The sequence below is a fragment of the Phyllobates terribilis genome, unplaced genomic scaffold, assembly GCF_046119375.1.
Source record: "Phyllobates terribilis strain yellow unplaced genomic scaffold, ASM4611937v1 Scaffold_4__5_contigs__length_816908805, whole genome shotgun sequence".
NCBI classification, from domain to species: domain Eukaryota; kingdom Metazoa; phylum Chordata; class Amphibia; order Anura; family Dendrobatidae; genus Phyllobates; species Phyllobates terribilis.
In genome coordinates, this window is record NW_027362764.1 from 517,930,955 (window position 1) to 517,958,100 (window position 27,146).

General features: G+C 43.8%; 1 protein-coding gene across 3 annotated transcripts in view; it reads left to right on the plus strand.

Moving 5' to 3' along the window:
- CARMIL1 (capping protein regulator and myosin 1 linker 1) overlaps positions 1 to 27,146 on the plus strand; it is a 344,138-nt gene that overhangs the window by 34,882 nt on the left and 282,110 nt on the right. The gene's annotated exons all lie outside the window — the stretch shown is intronic.

Genomic DNA, 27,146 nt, shown 5'->3' on the forward strand with positions numbered 1-27,146 from the left:
ATGCTAAAACTGGAAAAAAGGTTATCACAGGAATGGAGCAAAGCTGAGGTTTTCGTTGAGGCCCCGGGGACATAGTGTCCAAAGTCCAGATCCACTTTGCCTCAAGTCTAGCCAGGTGATTCATGCGGCAATATCATATCAATGCCTCATATTTGCAATTGTGTGGCATCACAGTCATGGAACTTTTTAAAATGTCTCGGTATTGTTTTCAGCAATGAGACGTCCACAATCTCCTTGGCGGTAATACCATTCACTTGCTCCCTGATCCGGACCTTAAGTTGGCCTGTAGTAAGTCCGATATAGACCAAGGAGCAAGGGCACGTGGCATGGTATATCACCACTCTAGAGGTACATGTAATTGATTGCCTGATTTTAAAATTTCTAGACCCACTAGCATTGGAGAAGGAGTCAGTACGCACCACATTTGGGCAGGCGACACATTTCCCACAAGGCTTGCATCCCCACACTGGTCTCACATTATCCAAGAACGTTGTTGGATTGTTGGTATAATGGCTCTTAATAAGGCCGTCACCCAAATTCCGCGATCTCCTAAAAGTAATATTTGGTGATTCACCTACATATTTGGCAATAATAGGATCAGCCAACAGTAAGGGCCAGTATTTATTTAGACTCTCCCGTACTGCAACTGTTTGCCCATGGTACGATGTAATGAATCTTCCTTGTTTTGATGATGATGATGATGATGAACTTGTCTTCTCATATAGAAGTTTCTCTCGAGGTGTATGTCTGGCCAGATTATACGCTTTAATTGCCCGATTGCTATATCCTCTCTCAACGAATCTTTTTTTCAATTCAATTGCCTGTTGTTCAAAATCCTCAATGGTGGAACATATCCTATGAATACGAAGAAACTGGCCTGTTGGACTTGATCTAATCATAGCCGGCGTATGTGAAGATGATGCTCGGAGCAGTGCATTGACAACTGTAGTTTTACGAAAAAGATTTGTTTGTAAATAGTTGTTGGTGTCCCGTGTTACTAATACATCTAAAAATTCTATAGCCATCCTGTCATAATGGTAGGTAAGATGTATATTGAAAGGGTCCTGGTTCAATGTTGCCATAAAAGATTCAAGAGATTCAACAGAATCCTGCCAGATCAAAAATACATCATCTATGTACCGCACCCAAAACGGGATGCGGTCCATTGATGCGTACCGATCTGACAGGAAGAGGTCCCTCTCCCACAGCCCCAGGAATAAATTGGCATATGCCGGTGCAAAAGAAGCCCCCATAGCGGTACCCTGGAGCTGCAGGTAGAAGGCCCCCTTAAATAAGAGAAAATTATGAGACAACGCAAATTGTAAAAGTTGAACCAGAAACCCATTAAAGACCGGGGGGTTCGGTGATGTATCAAGAAAAAACTTGACCGCTCCTACCCCATCAATATGACGGATGTTAGTATACAAGCACTCCACATCGCAGGTTACTAATATAGCATTTGCCTCGATGTGGAGTCCATCTATTTTCTTGAGGAAGTCCCCAGTATCTTTGATATATGATGGCAACTAGCCCACAAGAGGTTGTAACTGTGCATCAATATATCTGTTCACCTTTTCCAAGAAGTTGCCCCTACCTGAAATTATCGGTCTCCCCGGTGGTACACTGCTGTTCTTGTGTATTTTAGGTAACAGATATAGGGTAGAAATTGTTGGTTCCTCCACTATTAGTGCTGAATGCACTGCCTTAGTTATGATTTCATCATCTTTTGCTTGTAGTAACAATTTAGAGAGTTCACTCTGAAACTTAGAGAGGGGATTAAATGTTAATCTTGAATAACATGTTTTGTTTTTTTAAATGTTTAATGGCCTCTGTCTCATACATAGTTTTTGGCCATACCACCAAATTCCCCCCCTTGTCTGCCGGCTTGAATACCACGTCCTTGATGTTCTGTAATCGCTTTAAACTCTGTCTCTCATTCCAAGTTAAATTGTTATTTGGAACATATTTGGGTATTTTCTATTGTTTAATAGAAGTACGGTAAATGGAAAAGAGGTAAAAAATAAATTTTTCTTCCTAAATGTGCAAAGTTTTTTTTTTTAGGAGGAATTAAGCGTTTCTGCTACAAAAACTCCTTTAAAAGAAATCAAACACACTAAAAAAAAACGTGTGATAGAAATGAATATCTAATTTTGCAGATCTCCTCTTACGTGCATAAGCCAGTCTAAAGAAGCAGAGGGCTATCTTAAAGGAAGAAAAGAGCAGCATCTAATGAACTTGCATCATTGTAGTAAGTGGCACTGGAGTTGGGTTCTGGATTTTTTTTATTACACGAAGTTTAGAAGATATAAAGTCACTTGGAAATTTGGGTAAAGCCCTAACCTATATTTTTGTAGCTTCTGAGAATCAACTAATACAGGTGCATCTCACTAAATTAGAATATCATCAAAAAGTTAATTTATTTCAGTTCTTCAATACAAAAAGTGAAACTCATTATATAGAGTCATTACAAACAGAGTGATCTATTTCAAATGTTTATTTCTGTTAATGTTGATGATTATGGCTTACAGCCAATGAAAACACAAAAGTCATTATCTCAGTAAATTAGAGTAATTAACAAAAAACACCTGCAAAGGCTTCTGATGTGTTTTATACTGGTCCCTTAATCTGTTTCAGTAGGCTCCACAATCATGGGGAATACTGCTGACTTGACAGATGTCCAAAAGGCAGTCATTGACACACTCCACAAGGAGGGTAAGCCACAAAAGGTCATTGCTAAAGAAGCTGGCTGTTCAGAGTGCTGTATCCAAGCATATTAATGGAAAGTTGAGTGGAAGGAAAACGTGTGGTAGAAAAATGTGTACAAGCAACTGGGATAACCGCAGCCTTGAAAGGATTAAGAAAAGACCATTCAAAAATTTAGGGCTGGTTCACAAGGAGTGGACTGCTGCTGGAGTCATTGCATCAAGAACCACCACACACAGACGTATCCAGGACATGGGCTACAGGTGTCGCATTCCTTGTGTCAAGCCACTCATGACCAATAGACAACGCCAGAAGCGTCTTACCTGGGCCAAGGAGTAAAAGACCTGGACTGTTGCTCAGTGGTCCAAGGTGTTGTTTTCAGATGAAAGTAAATTTTGCATTTCACTTGGAAATCAAGGTCCCAGAGTCAGGAGGAAGAGTGGAGAGGCACAAAATCCAAGCTGCTTGAGGTCTAGTGTGAAGTTTCCAAAATCAATGATAGTTTGGGGAGCCATGTCATCTGCTGGTGTAGGTCCACTGTGTTTTATCAAGACCAAAGTCAGGGCAGCCGTCTACGAGGAAATGTTGGAGCACTTCATGCTTCCCTCTGCCGACAAGCTTTTGGGTGATGGAAATTTCATTCTCCAGTAGGACTTGGCACCTGTCCACACTGCCAAAAGTACCAATATCTGGTTTGAAAACAACAGTATCACTGTGCTTGATTGGCCAGCAAACTCATCTGACCTTAACCCCATAGGTATTGTCAAGAGAAAGAGGAGATACACCAGACCCAACAATGCAGACGAGCTGAAGGCTGCTATCAAAGCAACCTGGGCTTCCGTAACACCTCAGCAGTGCCACAGGCTGATCGCCTCCATGCCACACCGCAGTGATGCAGTAATTGATGCAAAAGGAGCCCCGACCAAGTATTGAGTGCATTTACTGAACACACCTTTCAGTAGGCCAACATTTTGGATTTTAAAAATATTTTTCAAGCTGTTGTTATAAAGTATTCTAATTTACTGAGATAATGACTTTTGTGTTTTCATTGGCTGTAAGCCATAATCATCAGCATTAACAGTAATAAACACTTGAAATAGATCACTGTTTGTAATGACTCTATATAATGAGTTTCACTTTTTGTATTGAAGAACTGAAATAAATAAACTTTTTGATGATATTCTAATTTAGTGAGAAGCACCTGTATATGTAACTTGATGTCGCTGTGCTGTTGTACATTCAGTGCTAGGACTGTGGAGGCTCCGTGCTTAGTGCTGCATTTACTTCTACCCATTATTTGTGCCCCCCTTGCTCATGGTTCTTAAAGAAGGGAGCTAATTTACACTTTTTTTTTGGCTTCATTTGCTTTTTCTTTTTGCTATTCCTTTTCTTCTGACCTTGATCTCATCAGTGTTATGTGAGTTCATGGCATGGCATACTGTACATGTAAGGTAACTTAAAACTCTTCCAAAATCTGATCATGACACAGATATCCCTTATTTTCTTTAGGCCTGTGCTATCATGACCCACCATCGCAAAGCAGCTTAGAAGAAATGTGTGGTTTTGTGGAGCTGAATAGACTTGCTGGCAGACAGTCAAAGATTAGTTAAACATTGTTTTCTGAGTAAAGGAAGGAGCAGTTTTCTGTCTAATCTTGTTCTGGTTTCTTATAGTTCACAAAATGCTCTGTAATATTATCATCTTTTGTGAATGAAGTGTAATTACCAACAGGGGTGTAACTATAGTGGGTGCTGGTTTTGCAGGCACATCTGGACACCGGAGCCAAATGGGGTCAAAAAGGTCCTATTGTCCTACACGAGATGACCAGTTCTGTTTTTAAAGACCTTGATAATTGGGGTCCTTGTTGTAGAGTTTGCATTTTGGGTCCACAAGCTCAGTTACGCCACTGATTACTAAGTGTTAATGTAATGTATCTTCACGTTGCAATTCTGAAAACTTTTAAGGAATTGTAATGACTAGTTGGTGTGAATGTATTCGCTCGTTCCATTCCATCAGCCATGACGGTGGTCTATGGCAGCTGCTCGGGTGTGGAGAACTGCCTCTGGTGGCATGCGCTACTGTTCTTTTAATTAGTTGACCTAGCACAACTTCGTCTTTGGGAGTGACACACATGCCATGTCGTGCCAGGCTTCCTAACCAAAAGAGGAGCCGCAGATGTCCCTAGGTTTAGAGGTCATACACCCTCTCCCATGTAGCCACCACAGACTATGGTCATGGGTGGTGAAATGGAACGTGCGCATCGATTCGCACCAGCTCTAAGGCTATGTTCCCACATGTTGTGTTTTTTTTTTTCTCCAGTCAGAAATCTGCAGCAAAATTGATCTCTGGCAGGAAATCAGCTGCGTCAAATCTTCATGTTTTGCTGCGTTTTTTTCAGCGTTTTTTTTTCACTGTCCTTCTGTCCCTATTTATGCATGTGCATAAAGTTCTGTGAAAAAAAAACAAAAAACAAAAAAAGTCTATTTTGCCATCAAAAACGCTGAAAAAATTTACCTGCGCTTTTTGGTGCGTTTTTCTTTTTTTTCAGGGTTTTTTTTTTTCCACCACCCATTACTTCCTATGGGTGAAAAAAAAAACACTGAAAGAAGTGACATGCTCTATTTTCCAAAAACCTAACCAAGGCACAAAATACGCAACAAAAAAACACAAGCTGTGGAGACAGAGAATTCTGGTTTCTCATAAACTTTGCTGGTACTGCAAAATGCAGCTGAAAATTTGCATAAAAATCTACAGCAAAATACGCTGCAAAATACAATGTGTGGGAACATGGCCTTAGTGTGCTTTCACACATTCTGTGTCCCCGTCGGGGCATACATCCTAAAACTCCCCGCAAAAAAGGGTCCGGACGTATGCTATGACGGCCACAGACTGCAATGGTGACCGCAGAGCGAACGTGCTATCTGCCATGCACTTTTTTCAGGAGTGTGCGCCCACAGGAGGCGGACACTCAGATGTAGGCTGCTGCGTCTGAGTGTCCAGATGGCGTAAACTCTCAAAAAATGATAAATGGCAAAAGCGCATGTTGGCTCTTTCAGCACCATTATGGTCTATGGCCCCGTCAGCGGATACGTCCGATCCCATTTTGCGGAGGGTTCGGATGAAAGCGCAGACTGGACCACTGAACGGATGACAAAATGCAATGTGAAAGCACCCATATAGTGACTTGCTTATGGATCTCTTAAAATGTAAATGAACCCTGAACATATTTAGACATGGAATGGCTGCCTTACAACTTGCATATACTGTAGAATGAATTTTCATTGAAGGGTTTAGTAGCTTTATAAGTATATTACATTACTCCGCTTGTCCTGGTCCTTAGTTACAACATGTAGTGTAGCCCAGAGCTGTATTCACTATTCCACTTCATTGAGAGCCTGATATTTCTCTGCATTCCTTGATGGTTCAGTGGCTATACAGAGCTTGCCCTTGTGATTTTGCATTCTGACTAATTTAGTTTTAACACCAGACAATTAGAGCTTTTCCATCTATACACTTTTAAAGTGCTGACCTTCGCCTGCTCCAGTGCTATCTCTCTCCATTGCTGCTCCCAATGATTGTTTACAGGATGCACACGTGATGTCACAGCTACAGCGCTGGTGACCGCTGCAGGGAGTCACTGGGATCCGCCAAGAGACTCTTGTAAAAAGCACAAGCTACCGAACTCATTGATTGGCTGCAGGAGTGATTCACGCTGTTGTTGTGATGTCACCGCTGCAGCCTAAACACAGATGGGCAGCAGCAGAGAGCTGGTGCTGGAGATGGGGAGCACTATCTGGCTTTATTTTAGGTAGGAAAAATAATTACTATAGCATTATTGAAGCTCAGTTAACCCCTTTCTAACACCAGGTGTATGGAAAGGACTCTGGAGCCTGCACCATACCTGACAGGTGCCAACTGTGTTATACTGCCAGCATTTTCTTATAATAGCAGCGATCAGAGCTGCTGTCAACATCTTAAATTCTGGGGTAAATCTCTTGACAGCTGTATTTAAAGCACCACATCAACGGTGTGTGTGTGTGTGTGTGTGTGTGTGTGTTTGTGTTTTTTCTTTTTTTTTTTTTTAACTGCTGGAGTGGTGTTACTAATGTAAGTTCCCTGCCCCTAGTATTATACTTACCAGCCACTGTCTTCATCTGTTATCGGCGCCGCTCCGGTCAGTCTTCTGCAGGTTGTGACCTGGCGGATCGCTCTAATGTTTGTTGGGCATGCTGAAAGTCACTAGTCAATGTAAGTCTGAGAGCCACAACAAGGCCAGAACAAGCCTCATAGACTTACATTGAGAACTTGTGACCGTTACCTCTGACTTAAGGTTTATTCAGAAGTTGTGGTCACAAGATGGTGGTGCTGGATCGGAGAGGCATCAGTAAGAGCTGAAGACAGCGGCTGGTAAGTATATTACTAGGGTCAGGAGACAGACATTAGTGGCACCATTCCAGAACTGAAATACAAAAAAAAATGCTGGTGTGGTGCTTTAAGGTGGCTTATTTCATGCACTCCTCGGCATCCTGCAGTTGTGAGGCTATGACACCTGACTGACTACTGCAGGCTGCCATGTTGGTCCTCGCATGAAGCCTTGACACAGGCTGGTCTTTATCAGAGACCATGGTGGTATCCTTATACTGAAATACAGTTTTTATTGTACTATATAGATCAGACAATGGAAAACTCAAGTCCCCTAAGGAAAATAAAATAATATATATGCAAAAATTTGAACCACCCATCTTCTGTCCCAATAAAAATAAAAACCTTAAAATGAACATACTACTTACTACATGGAGAGCACACTGTTTTATCTGCCCCTTTATCGTTCTACCAGCCTCAGTGTGCCTCCAGTGCTATCACAGTGGTCATCCTCCCCTAGTGGCTATCCATCTTTGGTTGGTGACCAACATAAGCCCCCCCCCCCCCCCCCCATAGTGAAGAGGGTTAGCTTAGTGATCTACTGCAGACAGGGCAGATGGAGGGAGGCTCCTGCTGCTGTCAGTTGTTTTACAACCACACACATGTAGGGGTGAGGGGGCATTAACTGTGATATGAGGCAAAATGGGATCAGAAAGTAATGAGGGAATTAAGAGGGGAGTTGCTGTGATATGTTGTGTTTTTTCTTTCTTATCAGGATGTATTTATCTCAGTAGTGCATTAAGTAACAAATCTGCACATGTTTTTTTAGTACGGTTGGCAATCGCTTGTTTGTGCATTCATATGGTGTTGTATTTTGTTTAATCTTTTTTTTGTAGTAATTCTGCTAATAGGAAAAACTGCTAATGACATTGGAAATCATGGAAGCAAAATGTATAAGATTAATTCCTAACCTTTCATGCTGGATTCCTCTTTTTGCTTTATTGCACTCCGGTGTTACGGTGTTAGTAAATGGGAAGAGATGGGGCAGGGTATGTGTATGCAAAGTGAAATTGTAAGTGATCAGATGGGAAGTTCTCTTTTATTACGTTCACGTGCAGTGTAAAGTCATGGAAAGGTCTGAGAATAAACTTACTTTAACCATACTTCCTTATCCTTCTGAAGGTATTGTTCTGAGATCTGTAATGGATAGGCCATGGAACTTCTCTTTTTTTACACACATGCAGCATTAAAAATCAGAAGTGGAACCTGAGCTACTGTATGGTTTTCATTCTTTGTCCCATTGGTTTTGAAAGCTCACCAATAAAGATTGGTAAAAGTAGTTGTTTGATAAATGTTCTGTATGCTCTATGGAAAACATTCCTTATCTTGGTCTGCAGATTTGACGGAGAAGCCACTAAGGAAACTGTTATTCAGTGCTGAATGCTAAAACCAACATATTCCTAATTCAGAACAAAGTATTTGTTACTTCGACCCCATGCAAATGGCTGTAATGCAGCCCCAATAACAGCACTACCATGTGACCTCATTGCATATATAGAAATGAAGCCCCATATATATTTTTTTATTCTTCTGTAGTTCTCGGCAACGTGTTAAGACAACCATATACATTAAAGTCTGACCGGACTTCCCTTTAATGTAAATGGGGGCCTCTTTACTCTCCCTCGAAAGATGATATTGAGGGAGCGAAGGATCAAGCAGTTTGCATTCATATGCTTGATCATTTTGTTCTCCCGCCAGGTAATCTGCACTTTGTCTAATCACCCCCTTGAGAAAAATCTAAAGCTTGGTCAACTATTCATATGTATGGGGGAGTCAGGAGAGAGAACTTTTGGTCGAACGAATTTTCTTAGGTGTATAGGCACCTTTATGCATCCCCTGTAAAATATAATGCCTAAACCTGATTTCTACCATCTCTGAAAATAGACGTTCTTTTGTGTGTTCAAAGTCCACACATTGTTCATCTCCATGCCTTCTCTGGTTGCCACATTCTATCTCGCAGCTTGAAATGTTTGGAGATTGTAGCTATTTGTCATAACCCTACTCTTTCTATTGCCCAGAGCAGTTATATGTGTTGTCCAGACAATTACAGATGGCCAAATCTTAATTCCTTGCTCTCCTAGACTTCACAGCACTTACTCTACACTCTCTAAGGTTAGAAACGACCAATTCAATAATAGATTTCGATTAGTCTAGATTTAGTCTAGATTTCGATTAGTCATGTCAACTGCCATTTCTGCCAGGATTTGCAAAATATGGTTCTCTTTTAGAGTAAAATGTGTCCACAATATGTAATTTTAAATCACTTCCCACAAAGGAAAATTTGTTTTGAATAGTTTCGAGAATAAAATTTGACCTGATCTAAATGGTCACTGTACTTTTCAGGCCACTCAATCTAATGTAATAGATAATATAGTAAATAGGCCATCTGTAAATCAATTTATTTAATTTAAAGCACCATTAATTCCAGGAGGCTGTGCATGTTAATGGGAACCACAGGGAGAATGAATCAGATCCAGTCTGTGTGATTGCAGCCAGATATGTTTTACTCTAAAAAGCCACAGCATTTTAGAGCAAACCATTCTGTTGAAAAGTTGTCCGAAAACTGTATCTGACTGAGTAGTCTGAGGTAGGTCCCCAGTAAGTTTCTCCTCTCCTCAATCCCTTTTTATACAAATAGGAAACAAACTGTCAGTCAATAACGATGTTGTTTGGAGAAGTCGGCCGGGGTCCACCTCGGATTAGTCAGCCAAGATCCATAGTCCCCGGGCTGCTCTACAAACACACCCTGCTGAAGTCGCGCAGACACTGCCTGACCGATGCTACAAGTGGGTTCGGGCAGCATGAATCTGATGGGTTCCCTTTTTTAAAGAGGATATATCATCAGAAAATGACTTGTTTATAAATTTGGTTTTGCTTTAGAAATATATTAAACTTTTTTTTTTTTTTCTTTTTTTGCAATTTATTTTTATATCCTGATCGGTATTAAAAAAAATAAATAAATTGGAAATCGGGCAATTTTCACATTGGCAACAAGGACTATTTTAGATTATTACTTCTGTCCTTTCAGAAAGAGTTTACAGCAGTTTCCTTATCCCTGGCAGGATTAAAATGACTAGTAACACCTATATACACAGGTGATAATGCAGGATCCATCATAATAGGCACTGTCACAGCTGATCCTGCACCCTCTCCCTTCACAACAACCTTTTTATACCCTCATGAAGTGCTTCAGTACAAAAGATGGGGTCCGATTCAGTTCAATGCTGCTAATATACATACAGTTTTCCTGACAGAAGAAGCATAAGTGAAGAATAGCCCCAGGGGCCAGTGTGAAAATTTATTTCTATTTTTTTTTTTTTTTTTAACACAAAAGTCATATTTAAACTAGTCCTTTTCTGAAGATACTCTGAGGATTTACATGCATAAGATTTAAAGCAAAGGAAATAAACAAATAGGACCCAACCCTAGTAAAGAGTATTGGGGCTCTGGAAAAGGAGACAGTAGGTTGGGGGTTTTAGCCGCTCAGGAGGTAGTGAGGTGGGAGCAGTATTATTGTAGGTTTGTTTTTTTGTTGTTGTTTTTTTTGAGGAGATGGGTTGTAAATTTGCATTTCAATTCTTCAATAATTGAGGAGAATCTGGTGTGCTGAGGTAGCCAGTCCCAGATTATGGGTGGTGTTTAGGAAAAATCTTGACAATAATTACGTAATGAGAAGGCCGAAGAAGGAGAGGATCTGGGATTACAATTATGGAGGTAACAGGAGATTAAATCAGACATATATGAAGGACCTCCTTATTTGTCAGTGTTACTAGATGAGCGGTCACAGAGAAGTAGGTTTCATTAGTCAGGTGGAAGATGATGAGTGCGGTGCACTAACTTTTTTTTGTTGTGTTCGGGGCTGATTTGAGAATTATTTTCTTGAGGTGGTAAGGGCTTGGTCGTGCTTTTTGAAGGTTAGAATAATGTCAAAGTTTACACCAAGGGCGTACTTATGAGACAGAGGTGGGTGTAGAGCCATTAATAGTGATTGAAAGGTATTGTCGGGATCTTGGGGAGATGATTAGTTCAGTTTTGGCTATGTTAAGTTTGAGTTTATGAAGTGTTAGGAGAAGAATTACCATATATTGATTTATCACCAAAAAACTCACTCCTTGGTGCCAGCTGGTAGGTGTCTCGATAGCTACTGCATGTAGTCAAATGTAATTGGTCTTTAGTATTCGAGACACCCTAATGGATTACATAAATTGGTTTTACGTCATTGTCTCTGCTTTTCCTCTCGTCTGTAACACTGGTGGTTGTGGGCCCACTGCCCCATGGGCCGTGCTTAACCTGGAGGGGTGTAACTAAATGAATACCTGGTAGTCACTAGAGCCTTTGATGGTGAGGATAGGCTTGGCTGTAGGTAGTCACCAGGTAGCACTCCAAGGCAGTCCCCGGGTCTGCAGCAACTGACCGGAGGTTCAGAGACACGGGTACGAGGTACAGGTGGGCAAAGACAAAGATGTGGTCAGACAATCCCAAGTCAGGGCAGGCAGCACAGGTTCAATATAAGTAGCCGAGGTCGGGAGCGGAGAAATCAGAATAAACGATTAGACCAGCCATGTCAGAAAACAGGAGAGACAATAAAAGTGAACACCTTACAGGAAACTACACAAGAACTGAACTAGAACCTTAGATCAGATGAGGAGTGGTGAGATCAGCCACCTAATAAACCTCCTACTGCTTGGGGATAGGCCAGGGAAGCTAATCTCTGCTGGACACAGTGAGGTTAAGTTCCTGCAGGACCTGACTGCACGTCCCTATAGCCAGGTGGAGACTCACCAGCAGCAGGAGGATACAGCAGTGTTGGAAATGCTGCAAGAGGTAGTTCAGCGAGACAGCCCGACATTGGGGAGAGCAGAGCGGTGACCGCTGTGAGTAGGGCGGCATATGCCACCAGGTCACCTGCATGACGTCATTTAACTGCATAAAAGCATGGAAGGCAGCAATGCAGGTTTTATGTTCAAGGCAGTCAACAGCAGAGGCAGTGCATGTTGGGAAGTAAAGAAAAGTCATAGCACCTATAGTGCTGGTAGAATGATGAAAAAGGAATCGCCCACTCAAAAGAATAAATAGTAATTTATAGTGTGTGAGAATCAGGACAGTTGTGAAAGGGTTTCTTTAAAGTCAACCTCGAGCCAAAAAGCAAAACTGTAGCCCTGCTTTATCTGGTTGCTCATTTGCCAGAACTGTGGAAACATTTTCTCCACTGAAAGTAATATACTTGTCTTAGAAATCCATCTCTAAACCTTTTGTTGAGGGCTCTCCTAGTCTCCTGATCGCAGGACAATATGCTGCCCACTATGTTTCTTTTCTTGTTTACTATTCTTTATTATGCAAATTTGTTCAAACCATGGTTTAATTTTCACTTTCTGTTTATAACTTTAGATATGTAGCTCCATTTTTTTTGTGCTGTAGATGATTTTGACTTTTATATATTGATCATTTTTCTAACTTTCTTTCTGGAGCTTTTTTGCAACTTTATATTTGTAACACCTCTTTAAACCACCTCCGTGGGCAGGGTGTTTTGTACTTCTCACCTCAGTATAGTGCTGGGAGTAGTAGTGGGATTCAGGAGGGTCTTCCTCTTTTGACAGGGGTCAACTTGGGAAACCCTTGTACACACTTCGTATACACTCACAAACAGATAAGGTTGAAAACTTAAACAGGTTTATTGTGGAGGAAGGTAAATGGTAAATGTGAGGACCTGGCCACTTTCTAAATACTTTTCCCGCACTGAGCACCCCTTTTTGTCAATCTTAAATGTGTTTTGTTAGAAATTTGCTTGTTGTGTTTTGTTAGTGATTTGTTTGCTCATCAGTTCAACCTCAGGTATCTATTCCATTCAGTGACCATATCTCCCAGACCTTGGGCCATTGTTCTCTCCGTCACCACAGGTAGTCTGACATGCAAACCCAGGGGATGGGTTCCACCTGAGAAAATATCTCCACTAAGGCACAATTAGCTGGGGGAGGGAGGGGTGAGCTCTTCTGCCGATTCAGGGGGCTGAACCCTGTTCGGGAGAAAAGGAAGATTCATTGCTAGTCGGACTGGTAGCTGGGTGGTATCACGGCTGCGTGATATCCATCATCCGAAGGAGCATATGCTGTGACTGCCAATATACCGGCGGGAGATACAAAAAGCTGCGGGCCAACGAAAAGTTGGGGGACAGTGGTTATCACCTGGTACGGGGCAGTGGAAGTACGGATCCCAGGTTGGAAACTCAAGGACTAAGAGAATTGCCTGTTGGACATTTACCTGGAATTGCTGTTCACCGTGGTCAGAAGGAATAAAACTAATTGCATCGATAACCTTCCTAAGTGATTATTAAAATCCACAACCGCACATCTTTACAGTAAATATGGTAGGGGGAATGGCAGGTAATAATGAGCAAACAGTATTTACAATTGCCACATACAAAGAATTAGTTAAGACTTTGCAGTTTACCTGAAAAATAGGGATGACACTTTCTCTTTAAGTAGCAACAACACCACACTCCTAGCTAACACTACTAAACTATAAATGGCTGCAGCCTAGGACCGCAACACAGTTCATGGTTGGGTTTGGTTGCCGCAGGTTGTTAGGGCTCTTGGTTGGTGCACATAACAAAGAAGCAGAATATCCTTCACCAATAGTCCTTCTATGGCTTCAAGTTTGTGGAACCACAAGTCTCATAATAGCTGCTCACTTCTTGATGTAGCTGTTCTGTAGTCTCTCACAGTTTCCAATCTTAGGGCTTCAGGGTCCGGATGCCTTGGACACTGGGGATGGATCGCAGAATCGGTCCCTTGGTTAGGCCAAGTGGCGACGGACATCTCCTGGTAAGCTGACTGGTCTGCAGATGTGGTTTAGCTGCAGGATCATCTTCTCCCCTCACACACTATGGGGCTGGGCGTTTAGCACTCACTCTGTGCCTTTGTCCCCTGGTCTCCAGAATCAGACCCTCACATCTCTGACATGGGGGATTGCAGGCTTCTCTTTCACTGCTCTTAGCTCCACCTTTCTCCTCCAACCTGTTCAGCCAATCAGTCTCTTCCTCTGCTGCACTTTCTCCCCCCATGATGCAGAGAGGAGCAATGTCCACTAGGAGTTGTAGTCCAAGACAGTGCAGCATAAGATTCACCAATGTATGCTGCTGTGAATGGCTGCGTAATCCCAGCAATTCCATTTTTTGTACACACACATCTTACTACAGGTGTTACATATTTAATGGTGTTGTCCCGTAATTTTATATTGATGACCTCTCTATAGCCGAACACCACAGCTCTGTAAACTGTGTAGTCGCCGCTGCCATGTACTTCAGATTATGTCTTATTGAAAAGAGAGGGAGTGGAGGTGTACTTCTCAGCAGTGGCCACTACACCGTATACAGAGCTGTTCTGTTCCACTCTCTATTCTATTTACATGCAGACGATACCGGATGTGATAACTTCGTGCCTTGCCAATCATGTGTCAATAACTAATCCTAAGAATAGGTCATCAATATAGAAGTGTTAGACAACCCCTTTTAATTCTGTATGTACCAGTAAGTAGTTAAGCTATGTGGATAGCAGTTTCTCAGACAGCAGCCAGTTCACTTATCTGGTGTAGGCGTGGGGCATGGGAACTAATAATTAAGGTGGTTGTGGCTGGACATTATAATGAACAGCCAGTGATTTTTACATATGTCACTACAATTTTCCATGTACAGAAGGCCAATAATTCTAATATTGCCCATGTATGTTTGTTCCAGAGTGAGCTAACTGGTGCCACTCTCCCACTGAAATGAAGGATCAATGGCGGCATAAATTAAGAACTTCGCCTTTTAATATGTGGTCGCTATGTTTATTTCAGCTTGATAATTAGCTTTGAAAACCCTTGTAAGTGTATAGAGTTAAATTGAAATATGTAGGAGAGGAAAGTGCTATTTCATTAGAAGCACAAAGGTTAAGCTTACCTCTGAGATTGCCCACATTTATTTCATGCCTCCTACTGCAGCATCTTAATCAAGTGCTAGGACAAATCTATAAATTGTAGCACGTTGATTCCAACTTGTAAGGAAAAGGTGAATTACATTTCAAGTGCCATCTAACTCTTTAGCTATTGTCATCCTAGTAAGAGAGCACTCGTGTTTCATAGTTTATACTAGCGTATACCACAGAACTTCTGTTTGCTTTTTCTCCTCTGTTACAGAAGCGCTGTTTTATACGTTAAAGGGGTTGTCCACTACTATTAATATTTGGCCATTCTATTTTTATGTTGAAAATAAGTATCTTTGTAAATACCTTGCATTGCAGTTACTGCCAGCGATCGCGCCGCTCACAGGCATCACGTGACCCCCGGCTACAGCCGGCTCTGACATCCGCTGATGTCACGTCAAGTTGCGGCTGCAGCCGGAGGTGACTTACTTCTGCGTTCCGCGGTGGATGCTGGGCTGTGGGCAGGGTTACCCCGCACGTCACACCCAGCATCTACTGCATTCTGTCTCTCTCATTCATTGGGAAAGCATGCAGTGGATGCTGGGTGTGACGCGTGGGGTAACCCCGCCCACAACCCAGCATCCACTGCGGGGACCGCGTCACTGATGTCACGCCTCGACGTGACCTCAGCGACGGGTCATGTGATGCCTGTGAGCGGCCAGCGATAGTGTCGCTCACAGGCAGTAACAGCAGCGCAAGGTATTTACAAAGATACTTCTTTTCAACATAAAAATAGAATGGCCAAATATTAAAAGTAGTGGACAGCTCATTTAAGTTGGTTGAAGGGAAAACTTGCATCTGTATTACCAAGGGGGGGATAACTTTGCAATGGAGGGGCACAGAAAAAAGAAGACAAACTGTTGCGCAATCGGTGAAACTGTGGCAATCGAAGAATTGGAGGAGGTACTCAGTTTAATTAAAAAAAAAAAAAAATCCAGTGAAAGGTCTTTAAAAGCTTTATTAATCTTTTGAATTTCTGGAATCTGAGACCCCACTGATGTGTGTCTCCTGTGATGTCATAACATTGTTTGGTTTAGTGAGCACAAGAGGATGGTAGGCTGAGGATGCTGGGCACAGAAGTGAACGCTAACTTGCCTGGGCTGCCACACCAGGACATCTGATTCTTTTTGTTCAACTCTAGTATATGCCCATAGACTTTCTATTGAGCCCACTCACCATTGTGCACACTCTCATGTGTTGGCTGAGCCCTTCTTTTGCCTGGTGGTTTAAGTGATCTATAGAGGTGTCCAGATCGGCACGACTTTTTATAAGCTATCAAAAGATTTTGAAATGTTTAGCTACTCCAGGAGTGCCCAGCAATTTTTTTGGTCCAAGGGCCCCATTGCCATACTGAACCAATCCCAAGGGCTAAAAAATTGAAAAGCGTAATTACATGAATACATCACCAGAACCACTGTTGGTACATTAATACATCACCAGAACCAAGTTTTGAGCATTTGAGAAGGTTTTAGTGAGTTTCTGCAAAAAAAAAAAAAATAAATAAATGATCAGTGTGAACGCACGCTAAACTTAAACTGAGTATTTGGAATAGTAACTCGCCAAATTCTCCTCCATTAAAGATCCTCAAAATGTAGAGATTTTTGATTGTTTAACATAATCATGAAGCATGTTATGGATTGCTTTGTGTATAAGATCAAAACCACCATACGCACATGAGTGCGGTACCAGACCCACCGTCAGTAAATGTATACAGCACCTAACTTAGTACTGCGATCAATTGCGATGTCAGGTCAGCCCCATATACATTTGTATTGCATGAGCCTACAACTCCCAGTATGTCCTTAACATCAACTCCCAGCATCTATTTACCATTGTTATCAGTCATTATCAGACTGCGAACCATACAGGAACCAATATACCTATGAGACCTTATAGGTGACATATATGTTGTGCTTTGAATTGTTGTTCTTTTCTTGTACCCCATAATGTCCTTCATTGCCCCATTATATGCCATTGCAGTAAAATCAGCCCTTCCCTACCCTCGACCCCCTCGTTTAAAATGAAAGCGCATCTTCAGCTGCTCCGTGGAGCGCTTACCAGTGCCCAACGTCTCCTCAGCCTGTGCGACCCCGGCAGCATTGTGATGATGTCAGCAGTAGTTTTGAGCAAATATGTTCGGCATTTCAAATTCGGGTTCGTGTTCGGGGTTCCAGCTTGTTCGCGCCCAAAAATCAGCTCCGCCCATGGACATCCCTGATTTGCCACGCTGTCACGCAGATAACATCCCTGGACATGCCCATGAACATCCCTAATTTGCCATGCTGTCACGCAGATAACATCTGCGTGACAGCGTGGCAAATCAGGGTCGTTCTTGGGCGGATCCGATTTTTTTTTTTTTTTTTTTTGCGCGAACAAGCCAGAACCCCGAACACGAACCCGAATTTGAAATGACGAACAAATTTGCTCAACACTAGTCAGCAGCATGCTGACCTCATCACACAACTGCACGTCAGGGCTGGGACTGATGCGCCCTGCTCTGCCCCAGTCCTGGCACCACAGTGTTCAAATGTATTCTAGTCTGAAAAATGCGAATATGGTTTGGATACAGGAAGAGGGAAACTTCGTCTCCCGGACAGCCGCGTCGGCCGTATGTTGTGCAAGCCTGAATTACACTATAAGTGTAGAGTTGTTTAATCATGTCAGTGCATCAATTATAATATAAAGTGACCTTTTAACTTATCCCAAGTAGCTGTGATATACATAGAATTACCAGTATACATGGATGCTAGCATTTTTATGTGGAACTGTCTCTTCCAAGTAGGTAGAAGTTTATTAAAATCATAGAATTTTTAGAATTTTAGGTTTGTAAGTGACCTCCAGTGTCATCGTGTCCAACACCTTGCTCAGTGCAGGATTCACTAAACCATCTCAGACAGATGTCTGTGCAGCCTCTGTTTGAACACTTCCATTGAAGGAGAGTTCTCCATCTCTCGTGGCAGCCTGTTCCACTCATTGATCACCCTCAATGTCAAAAATTTTTTTTCTAATATCTAATCTGTATCTTCTCAATTTTTAGTTTCATTCCATTGCTTCTTGTGTTTCCATGTGCATATGAGAATAAGAATGATCCCTCTACACTGTGATATCCCTTCAAATATTTGTAGACCACTATTAGGTCTCCTCTTTGCCTTCTTTATTTCAAGCTAAACATTCCCAGATCCTTTAACCATTCCTTGTAGGACATAGTTTGCAGTCTGCTCACCATCCTGGTAACTCTTCTCTGAACTTGCTCCAGTTTTTCAATTTCTTTTTTTAAAATGTGGTGCCGAGAACTGGACACAGTATTCCAAATGGGGCCTGACCAAGGAGGAGTAGAGGGGGATAATTACTTCACGTGATCTAGACTCTATGCTTCGCTTAATACATCTCAGAACTATGTTTGCCTTTTTTGCTGCTGCATCACACTGTTGACTCTTGTGCAGTCTGTAATCTATTAGTATACCCAAGTCTCTTTAGCACGTGCTGTTGCTTAGTTCTATTCCTCCCATTCTGTAAATGTAATTTTCATTTTTCTTGCCCAGATGTAGAATCTTGCATTTCTCCCTTTTAAATACCATTCTATTAGTTGCTGCCCAATGTTCAAGCTTATCTAAATCCTTCTGAATCCTTTTCTGTCTTCTCTAGTGTTAGGGATCCCTCCTAGCTTTGCATAATCTGCAAATTTGATTAGTTCACCTTCAGTTCCCTTATCTAGATCATTTATAAAAATGTTGACCAACACTGAGGCCAGGACAGAGCCTTGTGGTACCCTACTTGAAACACTCTTCCAATTGGATGTGCACCCATTTATTACCACTGAGTATGATCACTGAGGCAGTTATGAATCCAAGTAACCGTAGCCTTGCCAATCCCATACTTGGTCATTTTTTCATTAAGGATAGTATGAGACCTATTATCAAAAGCTTTGCTGAAGTCGAGATATACTATATCTACTGCATTTCCATGATCCACCCAGTCAGTGATTCCATCATAGAAAGAAATTAGATTAGACTGTAATGACTTGTTTGCTACAAACCTATCCTGGCTCTAGTTAATTACTTTATTCTTATCCAAGTACTTATATAAATGCTGTTTAATAATTTGTTCTAAGATCTTTCCTGGTATAGAAGGAAGACTCACTGGCCAGTAATTTCCTGGCTCCATTTTCTTTCCTATTTTGAAGATGGGGGCAGCATTTGCCCTTCTCCAATCTTCTGGGACTTCTCCTGTTCTCCAGGAGTTTTCAAAGGATTCTGGCTAGTGGTTCTGCAGTTTCCTTTTATATCTTTCAGGATGTACGAGGGTCAGTCAATAAGTAATGCCTCCTATTTTTTTCTCCTTAAATAAGGTAGTTATATTAAATATTCGAATTTGGCACAATTCCTCAAACCTTCTTCTCCAATCCACAGCAATTGCAACTTCCTGCACCAACAGGTGGCAGGACTGTATCCGTTTGCAAAATGGCTGCCATCGATGTTCGTATTAGACAACGTTCTGTGATTGAATTCTTGCATGCAGAAGGTGAAACGCCCATTCGAATTCAGGAGAGACTGAAAAATGTGTACGGTGATGCAGCAGTGGATGTCAGTACTGTTAGACGATGGGTTCGTCGCTGTAACACAGCTGAAGGGCCATCACCGTTGGCTGACAAAATGCGGAGTGGCAGGCCAGTAACCGCAGTGACTCCAAGCAACATTCAAGCGAGTCGATGACATCATTCGTGGTGACCGCCGGGTGACTGCAGATGAATTGTGTGGCATTATCTGCCTCAGTAAAGGCAGTATGATGAAAATTATTGGACAACTGGGATACAGAAAAGTTTGTGCACGGTGGGTCCCAAGAATGCTTTTTACCATGCTGGAATACATGCCCTTGTTAAACGGTGGACCAAGACTGTGGAAATGGATGGAGATTATATTGAAAAGTGACAAATGAATCGTTAATGTTGTGGTTTTCAACCTATGTAATTGCATTTGAATTTCTTGCCAATTAAAAGGAGAAAAAAAATAGGAGGCATTACTTATTGACTGACCCTCGTAATTCATCTGGACCTGAAAATTTAAATTAGTGGTGTTCCCTCACCATCTCTCTGTTTGTTTATAGATGGTGTGGATTCTTTTATTCCTTCAATAGCACAGTTAAGATCAGTTGATGTTACATTTGCTATCTTGGAGAACACAGATGCGAAATAGGAATTTAAAAGTTCAGCCTTCTCAACATCAATTTTGACCACTTCACCCTTTTCATCCTGTAAAAATCCTACAGCATTTTTGGCTTTTCTTTTGCTTTTGACATACCCCCAAAATCCTTTTTTTTTATTGCTTTTGGTCTCCCTTGCAAGCCTCACTTCATTACTGGCTTTACCTCTTCTAACTCTTGCACTGCATTCCCTGCAGACAGCGTTATATTCTTCTTTATATATGCCCCCCTCTTTCCATTTAATAAACACTTGTAAAAAGAAAAAAAGAAATGTATAAGTTCTGTGTTCATCCAGCCAGGTCTCTTTAAATGCTTCCAATTATTCCTTCTTTTTGGGATTGATACTGATTGTGCAGTGAGAATTTAATTTAGCAAAATCTCCCATCCTTCTTGGACATTTCTGTCCTTTAGAACATCCAGCCATTGGACCTTTCCTACCCTCTTTCGGAGTCCATTAACGAAGTTGTCCACTACTTTATATGAACCCCCTAATGTATTCCCCCGGGGCCCAGAAGTGTTTTCTTAAATACCTTGCGGTACCTTTTCTGCCTCTGAGTGGTGCTATTGCTGGCCGCTCAGAGGCATCACATGGTCTGTCACTGATGTGACGTCAAGTGAGGCATGACATCAGTGACGCGCTCCCCGTGGTGGATGCTGGGCTGTGGGTGGGGTTACCCCGTGCGTCACACCCAGAATCCACCGCGCGTTTTTCCAGTGAATGAGGAGAGGGAGAGCGCGCGGTGGATGCCGGGTGTGATGCGCGGGGTAACACGCCCACAATCCAGCAGCCACTGGTGGAACGCGAAAGAGGGACCCTCGGCTGCAGCTTAGATTTGTCGTGACGTCATCGGATGTCAGCGCCGGCTGCAGCTGGGGGTCACGTGATGCCTGTAAGCGGCCAGTAATAGTGCCGCTCACAGGCAGAAAAGGCACCACAAGGTATTTAGAGAAACACATATAAGCCCTGGGGGAATACATTGGGGGATCATATAAAGTAGTGGACGACCCCTTTTAATACCGGGTTGTGGAGTCTGAGTCCATTTTTGTGGAGTCGGTATAAAATGGACAGACTCCAACTCCTAAAATATATAATAAATTGGGTACATTAGTTCAATGCAGTTTGTGGGGAATATTTTTTTCATAAGAATTTGGGAAAGTTATGAAATGTCCTATTCCTGATCTAAGGGTTTAGTCTTTTTAGCGGAGATGAATCTGTGCTACAGTAAATTTATCACTTAAACATGAGACATGTATGAGGGAGTCATGGCGTCGGAGTCTGTGTCATGGAAATTGAGGAGTCAGAGTCAGAGGTTTGGCTTACTAACTCCACATCCCTGCATTATTAATATCTGCCTTTCTGAAGTCCAACCTTGAATTCTGAGTCCTCGCTGGTCTTCCTCCTCTTGTAATCCAAAATTTGAGGATGGCATGATATTAATATTGTAGAAAATTCTATCTGGTAAAGAGCTGGAGAAAATGGTTCAAGTTTGTCAAAATTATAAACACAGTGATAAATTTGGTGCAACTTATTGGACACATTGAACAGTTTCCTCAATACCATGCACCAAAAGAAAAGTGTACACCATTGATAAACCTGGTGCAAGTCTTTAGTCATGCCTCTTTGGCTAGACCATTTAGTACTAGTAATTTTATTTCTATAGCGCCAACATATTCTGCAGCACTTTACTATTCAGAGACCATTTGTCAAGTGTTCAGAAAGTATTGAAAACCAAGCGAGAACATGTATTACTAATATGATGCATTTTTCTTGATAAATCCACTTTCTTGCCATTTCCATGAAATCTAGATGGGAAGATGGTGTAATTTGAGGCAATACATAGTTGAACTGAATGTTGTGGTGTTTTGGTTTTTTTTCAATTTATTTTATTCATTTTGGCTTATTCAGAGCAAAAAGATGGCCTCCTATACTCTCTATTAATTGACATTATCCTTATAAGATCTTTGAAATGGATTTTCGAAAAGTAGGTACCAACCCAGTGGCTGTAGCATACGGCCTATGTGGACACAAATGCACAGGGAGGTTGGCCAGTAATATCTGTGTCACCTGCAAACTCTTGCTCCTACGTGTAGGGCCCACTCTACATCTGTACTGTAGCTGCAGAATGGCACCCTACGTTTTTAATCTGGCAGCTGAATGAAATAGGACTTTTAGACATTTTGGGTTTTTTAATTTATTTTTGGATATTGGCATGCCGTAGAGTCTGGTCTGAGAACCAAAACTGTTTTTGGATCTTTCCTATCCACACCCAAACCTTTCCACACAGTCTCTCATTCATCACACACTTAAACTTTCAGCTGAACAGGGAATATCTTGTATTCATTAGGTGTGTCAAGGAAAGCTTAAAATTATTTTAAGTAATTTTGTGCTCTGTGGATTCCTGACTTAGTCTGTAGTGTTCTGTAAGCCCTATTTATCTGCACAATATTTCATTGTGAGCAATGAAACTGCTGCGTTTTTATAGCCACTATTTAAATGTCCTCCATTAACGAACATTTTTGAAACGAAGAATCACTTCTAGCGTAAGTGCCGTACAAACCTAATGCACACACGGAAATGTTTTAGCAATATATTTTTGTGTTTTAAAATCATGAACCAGTCTTAAGGAAATTATAAGGGGGTAATAATTCCCATGTGATGTGTGTGGGGCTGAATTCCACTACCCCTACGAATCAGCTAAATGAAGGGGTAGAGGTGCTGCATATATTTTGTTGTTTACCCATGTCCAGGTCTGTTTCTACCTATGTGGTGGTACCTGGTGCTGCAGCTCAGTCCCATTAACTTGAATGGGACATAGCTGCTGTGTGCTGTGGTAACAGACTTGGTTACAAATTTTTCTGTGTCAGCAATGTATGGTACATTGCAGTTGCCGGTGCTGTGCTGCTCCTTCATTAAGGTGATTGACGAGTGTTCTGGAGGTTAGACCTTTCTCCCTGGTCAAATATTAAATATTATCGGATCGCAGATATCAAGATATCATTTTATTCAGCTTTCTATGACCTGACCTGCATGCCAATATAGACTGCCTACAGGGTTGATCCTACTGACAGATTCACTTTAATGGTCTATTACAAAGCCCGTTTAAAGGGTTAGTCCGAAACCCAAAAGTAAATTTAAATTAACAAATCTTTAAAACAAATAATAACTTTTGTGATTTAAGTCTTGGTAAAATTCCTTACCATTTACTCTGTTCTGCAACTTGGGGTATACATTGGTGTTCACGGTGATGTCAAAGAAAATGGTGCCTATGATGCGCAACCGAGACCTCAAGTACCATATGCTGACTTTTTGATCATGGAGTAATTTTCAGCGGTCCATGTACAGGTGTTTTGTGAGTTAACCTAACCCGAGAAATTGAACCTTACCTCATCGAAAACCATGTCATGTCCAATACACTTTCCCCTTTACTCACAATCGCCTGGAACCAGTGACCATATCTGAATCTCTTCTCCATATCACTCGCTTTGAGCCAAGGAACAACTGTGACACTATATGCCTGTAATTTTGCCTTTTTTCGCAGCTTTGACATGTGGAGTAAGATTTCCCAGTTTCCTGTTCTAGGCGTCTCAGAGGTTTCATAGGCAAATGCCCAAGAGTATGTTACATGTCATCAATTGTGTCCTGTGACATTTTTGGAGAGCCTTAGCCATGAGAATGGATCAATAATCCCATTATTTTACAGTTTCTTTACCATCTTCTGAATAACTCTTTGAGGGCACATCATATTTCTTCCTAAATTCACTAAGACGTCACTAGGTGACCCAATAGCTTTGCACCATGAAGACCTGCTTCTCAATACTGTACACCACCACCCTGATAATAAGTCGAGTGACTTAGTGAAGTTGTACGGCGTGTAGGAAATCCAGGTAGGCTAGTGTTAAACCCTAGCACTGCAGATCCTGATTAGGTGCACCTGGATAGCTATGACTAGAACCAGGCCATGTGTGTGTAGCACCCTGAGGATTCGGCTGCTACAGGGGTATTGCACCTCAACCCAGAGGTGTGATATTCCACTCCCGGGTAAGGATGGAGTGTGGATCTGAGCTCGGTAGGCTGCATGCACTACACACATCCCATTTCCGAGGAGCAGACCGACGGTACTCCCACTTAGAAATGTGCAGGTACGACCGAGTCTGTTCCTGGCTGGAGTGGGAGGGGGGTGGAACATCCCAAGTAGTGTAGGGGCAGATAGGGGGAGCAGCCTGGGTAAAGATAGGAGCTCATTGGGTGCTGGTCACCTGAGCTCACACATAGAGGGTGTATATAAGGTGGGCACCAACTAAGAACAGGGTCAGTTGCAGAGAGAAAGTCAGGAGCGGAGGAGAAGAGAGACCCAGAGTGAGAGAGGAGAGAGAGAGACCCAGAGGGGGAACCAGAAGAAAAGGACTCCAAGAACCCAACTTAAATCCCCGGGTGAAGAGTCGGCACAGGGTACCGGAACCCAAGCTGGTGGGGGTAAAAAACACTCCCCAGCCAGAGACCGGAGACCGTGGGCAGCGTTTGCCACGGTCACCCACCACATCCACCACGAAGGAATACCACAAGGAGGGTCAGGGAACCCAAGGCCAAGGGTCTCCCAACAGAAGGCCCGAGAGAGCTGGACCTGGGTGGATCAATAGTGGGGACGGCCAGAGAAAGGACTGAAGGAGAGCTCAGGGTCACGCTCCGGACTTATTTGGGAGTTGGCTGGATCCAGAACCTGGTGGACGCAGCACGGCTCGGGAGGTCACTCGAAGCTGGAGTGACCAGAACATCAGCAGTGAGTAAACATCCTAAACTGCATAACCCGACTCTGTCTCTGATTGCCGTCTGCACTGCATCACCACAACTCCCATCCTCTGCACCTGATCCCCCTGAGGCTATACCCCACCCGTTGGGGGTTATATCACCAAAGCTGCACCTACACCACCAGCCTCAGCGGACCCTGCTGCAGCGGCGGCCACAGTGACCGCAACACAACGGGTGGCGTAGTCGACATTAAGAACTTATAACATCTGTAGGACTGCCACATACAACTGAGTTTGACACCCTGGGCACGGACCGGGTCACAGCCACTCGGAAGACTACAACTCCCACCTGATCCGGCTCCGGATATTCCCACTAACGAATATGGCCCAGGGGGCGCGTCAACTTTGGCGTAGTCGGCAGGATTACGTGCCCGCAACACCCGGGTACTGCGTGCCTGAAGAAAAGTGCAAGTTTACCTCAAAAAGAAGTCTCCTGCCGGTTCCGGAGGGTCCCCGCCATCGGACTCCATCACCAGTCGATTCCCGCCGGTTGTCCGCCATTAACAGCTTTTTCCCGCCATCTGCAGAGTTTCCCGCCACTGGGAAGCGATTCCCGCCATTTCCAAAGGTTTCCCGCCTTGTCAGAGCGGACGCCATTATGGGCGTGCCAGAGGGTGGCAAGAGGCCACCTCCCATCGTGGGCCAGGACCGAAAATGGCGCCAAAAGTGGAAACCGCCCCCACCAACAGAGACTGTGATGCTAGAGGTGTCTGTCAGCGTGAAAGAACAGCCCCTGGAGCTGACAGTCACCAAGTGGCCCCGGGACCGCCCTCGAAGGGGGAGGAGACGAAAGGAGAGAACAAAGATGGGTGTCGCTTGGAGCAGTCTAGAGCGAGCGCACCCGGAGGCAAGAAGCCTGAAGAGGAGTAGCAGAGAAGCTCACCCGGAGATGGCCAGAGAGCAGAGCAGCACCGGCCCGCTGGCCAGGAGCCTGCTGGAAGGAGAGCAGAGCAGCACCGGCCCGCTGGCCAGGAGCCTGCTGGAAGAAGAGCAGAGCAGCACCGACCCGTTGGTCAGGAGCCTGCTGGAAACCACGACCCCACTAGGCCTAGTGGAGGTCCTCGCACAGCTCCCCCGAGACCGGGAGTGTGCACAGACTGCCCTGGAGGGCCTCGCACGGAGGATGGCCCGGGTACAGCGAGAGACATTGGCGGAGTGGAGCCGAGAGATGGCCCAGCAAACCAAGACCCGGAGCACGCCAGCCAAGATGAGGAGACAGACCGCCTCTGAGGATGGCGCGGGAGGACCCAAGGCCGGAGACGGCGCCGAGAAGGGAGCCGAACGCATGGAGGCAGGTAAAGGGAACGTCTGTACCCCAAACCAGGACACCGCTTACCTGCCCCAGCTCCCCGTCGCAGAGCCCGAAAGTCCCCCTGCTGTGCCCGAAAACGCCATGTCACCGACGCAGACTAGGCCCCAACCGGAAGCCGCCGCCGCGACCCCTGTGACGCCATGCGCACCGACCCCGAGCGTGGCAAAACAGGAAGTAACACCAGCCTGGTCGCAGGGCCTAGAATTCCCGGGCGTCGCATCACCAACAGCGCCCCCTACCTCCGCGGAGCCTCCGGCCTGGCCGCAAGGCCAGGTAGCCCAGGGCGCCGCCGTCCTGACGGTGCCCTTCACCTTCCAGGTGCCCCAGGCCTGGCCGCAAGGCCTGGGCAACCCGGGCGCCACCACCACCGCGCCCGCACCCGTAAAACCAAGGGTGCCGCGTCTGGGAGAGGACTTGTTTGCCCAGCACACGTGGCCGGACGGGCAGCCTTTCATCTGGCCCCAGAAATATTATGAACTGGAGCACCAGAGGAGAGTTGGGGCCATGTGTGCACCCCTGATTCCGGCTCCGAAGCCCGTGATAAGGATCTCGCCCCCGCTTGAAGAGACCCAATTTGAGTGGGACCCCACCGGAGAAGACCTAATGGGGTTCACTCAAGAAACCAGGGCAGCTGCAGCGGAGCGTGCTGCGTGCTGCCGACAGCAGCTCGAGGAGTTTGCGAGGGAGCGGAGAGAGAGGCGGGTCCGGGAACAACAGGCCCAAATAAGGAGCGCCGAGCAGAAGAG